General features: G+C 50.5%; 1 pseudogene; it reads left to right on the forward strand.

Annotated features, from left to right (window-relative positions):
- The first annotated feature begins 1,638 nt into the window (after positions 1-1,638).
- LOC136551297 (polyol transporter 5-like) lies at positions 1,639-3,651 on the forward strand (annotated as a pseudogene).
- The last annotated feature ends 1,057 nt before the right edge of the window (positions 3,652-4,708 follow it).

The following is a 4,708-nucleotide window of genomic DNA, read 5'->3' on the forward strand; positions in this document are numbered from 1 at the left end:
TCAACACCTTTGCTCCCCATGTCGCTAGTGGATCGAATCTTGGCTTGCTTCTTCTTACCCAGCGTAGTCACCAAAAAGTGTGTTGACATCAGATGTGATCCAAATCACACACCCGCAGGGCTAGAACGCCCAGGGGGTTGCAAATCAACCCACAAACCAGCAAGAACATGAGCGAACCGACGAAACCAATCTAGAGATGACCCGTCGGGGAGGAGCACGTGGAGGGTGTCCTATGACCAGCAAGGCCGTCTAGAACACCATTAAATCTCCTCGGGAGACGTGATGAACAACAAGGCAGAGAAAGGAGAGGGTAAAAGGGTTTGTAGATGCGTTTTTTGACGATTAAGGGTTGGATCCTTCGATCAGCCGTGATCCTCTCATATATATAGAGTGGGTGGTCTTATCCTAATATGAAACAACTTCAGATCGTAATCTTCAAGTTTTCAAATCTCGTCCAAGTCCCGGTCAAAAAGGGTTTTCAAACCGGCTAGGCCGGTTGGGCAGCACACGCACAGCAGGCAAGCGGGCTTGGCCGGTTGCTGAACCAGCTGAGCCGATCGTTCATCAAAGAAGCAGGCATCAGCAGCAGGCAAGGAAGAAAGGTGCGGCAGCAGCAGGCCTGGCCAACAGGCTGGCCGCTCGTCCAGCAGACCAGCAGCAGAGCGTGCAGCACAGGGAAGGAAGAGGCCAGCGGCCATGTTGACCAACAGCAACACGGTAACTGGCTTTGGCCTGCCCAACAGCTAGCCTGGATAATCGGCAAGGAGTGCACGGCAATAGGCAACCAACCAGCCTAGCTGGTCAGGCATAGGAACCAACAGGCCTGGCTGGTTTCCCAACCGGCCAGTCCGGTTTAGCAGGAAACGTTGCCGATTTCCTTCTTTCTTTCTCCGGATTTTTGACACAATATTCCAAATATATTTTTGTGACCATATTAATTCCAGAAATATTGTTTAAAAGTTATTTCATGCTTCCAAATTAATTTTAGTCGTCAACAAGAACCAAAGCCATGGCAGTCGCACTGCTCTACTGAATCTCTCTAGTTCCAGAACTCCCAGCCCTCCAAATTCAATTGGCTTAGCTACTAGAGGCCAAGCCACTTTGCACTAACCGCCCGATATTTCACTATCACCAGCCCAAAGGAAGCGACGACATGCTTTGCCTGTGTCTTCAGTGAGTTGTTTTGGGACCTTGAGAGCGGACAAATTAAAAGATAGATTGTGATGGTGCTAAGAACTGAGCGTACTAGTTCGCGTCCAGCTGCATTTAGGAGCCGGCCTTGCCATCCCGCTAGCTTCGCCCTTGTTTTGTCAATAAATAATATTTCTGGACGTGCATTAGCTTCAATCGGCCCAATGTGAGGGGCAGCCCCAGGTACTGAACCGGAAAGGAAACCCGTTGTCCTGCAAAGGATTCCAGGTATTGATATTTTTCACGTGTCCCATTATAGGCATATAATTTGCCAACTACTTAGTACACTATATCAAAAAAAAAACTACTTAGTACTCTATATATCACCGATCGAGCTGCTAGTGATCACAACCACAACACGACCTTGTACTAAGTATCTAAACGGCCAAACACGATATACAAGCCGATGGGAAACCAAGCCGAGGATCGGAGCTCCGCCGCGCCGCCATGGCTCAGGCTGTCGGCAGCGCCGATGCCACCACTGAGGCGCCACTCCTGCTCTCGTCAACGGAGGGGACGCCGCCGCCGCTGCTAGCAGGTGCACCGCGCCGGAACGGGTTGTTCGCCTTCGTCTGCGCCACGCTCGCCTCCGTCACCACCATGCTACATGGCTATAGTACGTGTATACGTACGTACGTCGTTGCTGCAAGTTACCACCATCCATGGAGGCATTTTACTACATCACGAAGAGGTGCTAGCTCATGCATGCTTCCGATCCGTACGTGTTTTGCAGGCCTGACGCTGATGAGCGGCGCGGAGCTGTTCATGCGGGAGGACGTGGGGCTCACCGACGCCGAGGTCGAGGTGCTGGCGGGGTCCATGAACGTCTTCATGCTCGCGTCCATCCTCCCCGCCGGCTGGGTGGCCGACCACCTGGGCCGCCGCCGCACCCTCGTGCTCGCCAACGCCTTCTTTCATGGCCGGCGCGCTCGCCATGTCGCTGGGCACCAGCTTCGCCGCGCTCATGGCGTGTCGCTGGGCACCAGCTTCGCCGCGCTCATGGCGGCGCGCTTCGTCACCAGCGTCGGCTCCGGGTTCGCCCGCGTCGTCGCCCCCGTGTACAACGCCGAGATATCGCCGCCGTCCACGCGTGGCGTCCTCTCATCCATGCTTGACGTACGTATTCGTTTTGGATACATGCATGCTGGTTGATTCGAAGCTCGCTTTAATTTCGTCGTCTTTATATTAATTAAAGATGAAGACGTTCATCGACGTATACGTGCAGATGTTCATCAACGTCGGCATCCTGCTCAGCTACGTGTCCAGCTACGCGTTCTCCGGCCTGCCGGTGCACCTCGGGTGGCGCGCCATGTACAGGATCGGTGTCATCCCGCCCGTGTTTATCGCCTCCGGGGTGCTCTTCGTGCCGGAATCACCGTGGTGGCTCGCGATGCAGGGCCGCCACGGCGACGCGCGCGCGGTGCTCCTGCGCACGTCGGATACCCCGGCCGACGCCTACCTCCGGCTCGGGGATATCAAGCGAGCCGTCGCTGACGCTGAGCCACCACCCGCTGCCGCACGCCACAGCGGCGGTGCTGGTGTCTGGAAGCAGCTCCTCGTCCGGCGGCCATCGACAAGCGTGCCGCGGATCCTCACGTGCGTTCTCGGGCTCCACTTCTTCGTGCAGGCGTCCGGCGTCGACGCCATCCTCCTCTACAGCCCGCTGGTTTTCAAGGCGGTCGGTATGGCGTCCAACTCCGCCATCCTCGGCGCCACTGTGGCCATTGGAGCGGTGAAGACGTGCTTCGTCCTCGTGGGCATGCTCTTCACCGACCGCCTCTGCCGGCGCCCGCGCTCCTCCTCGCCAGCACCGCGGGAGTCGCCACGACGGCGACCGCCCTCGCCGTGACGCTGTACGTAGGCACGAGCACGACGTCTTCGTCTTCGTCGTCGTCACCGGCGACGGCCGCGGCGTGCCTGGCGTCGGTGCTGGCCGTCGTGGCCACGTACTCGATCGGGTACGGGTCGGTGGTGTCGGCGTACAGCGCGGAGGTCTTGCCACTGCGGCTCCGCGCACAGGGCTCGAGCCTGGCCATGGCGGTGAACAGGCTCACGTGCGGGGTGGTGAGCATGACGTTCATCTCGCTCGCCGACGGGATCACCATGCCTGGGTGCTTCTTCCTCTAAGCTGCGGTGACCAAGGTTTTCATTTTTGAAAATTAAAATTTATCGGAGTCACACATAAAGAGGATAAACATGATATATCGGAAATATCGGACCAAATTCAAATAAAATTTAATTTAAATTTAAAGTAAATTTAAATAAATTTAAACAAAATTTGTACGAAAAAGTAGATATTTTCTTATCGGCACCTGCGGATAAAAATAATATATCAGGAGATTTCGGCCGATAAATCTTTCCCTGGCGGTGACTGCAGCTGCGTTTGTGTTTGTGTACATGCGGCTGCCGGTGACCAAGGGCCGGAGCCTAGAGGACATGGAAGTGCTCTTCCACAAGTGAGGGCAGCCACATATAGTTTTTGCAATTTCGATCTGTCAATAGTAATGATAGTTTGATCTTGATATCCCATCTGCATTTGATAAATAGTTATATACTCCCTCTATCTCTAAATATTTGTCGCTATATGGTTTGCGTGCCGGTCAAATTTTTCTTAAGTTTAACTAGATTTGTAGTAAATATTATCAATATTTGTATCTCCAAATAAATTTATTATGAAATTAGAATAAATGATCTATCTAATTTTTCACAAAAAAATAATCTATCTAATAATACTCCACCCGTTCTAAATTATAAGTCGCTTTGATTTTTTTGGTACATCTATTTTGCTATGCATCTAGATATAATAATATATCTAGATATATTATAAAATACATAAACCAAAAAAGTCAAAACGACTTATAATTTGGAACGGAGGGAGTACTAATTATATAATAAATATTAATATATTTTTATATAAATTTAGTTAAAGTTGAATACATTTGACTTTGGTTGAACATGCAAGATGAACATAGATACATTACCTTCGTGCATTGCATAAAGTGAGGACTAATATAACTCATTGCATAAAATGAAAGGACACATAAACTAGTGGTTACAAGAACCTTAATAGCATCTCAGGTCCCATATTTGACTCCCTATGTGAGCGAATATTCTAGGATTTAACGACGTTTGTGCTTTCAGGGGTAGGCGATGTTCTTATCGACAGCGAGGCGCATGTGGTGTGACCTCATGAATCTCGAGAAGTTGTTGACCCAATCTTCAATGCGTGCATTCATATGGACGAGTATGCATACGTTGTGCGTGTCTAAGTGTAAATTACAAAAAAAAAAGTTATTTCCAAGGTCTCCTCGTGGTTTTATATGAGATCGAACGGCATATGCTTGTTCGAACAGATACCAGCGAGTCGTGCAATACGAGCTATTAATCAAAACTGCCAAAACACTTTATCATTGCTTTGTTCCTTCAAACAGAAGCTCTAACACTACTAGAGAAATGGGTTTTAGTCCCGGTTGGAAGGGCCCTTTAGTCTCGGTTTTCCTAACCAGAACTAAATTCT

Source organism: Miscanthus floridulus, chromosome 4 (genome assembly GCF_019320115.1).
Source record: "Miscanthus floridulus cultivar M001 chromosome 4, ASM1932011v1, whole genome shotgun sequence".
NCBI lineage: Eukaryota > Viridiplantae > Streptophyta > Magnoliopsida > Poales > Poaceae > Miscanthus > Miscanthus floridulus.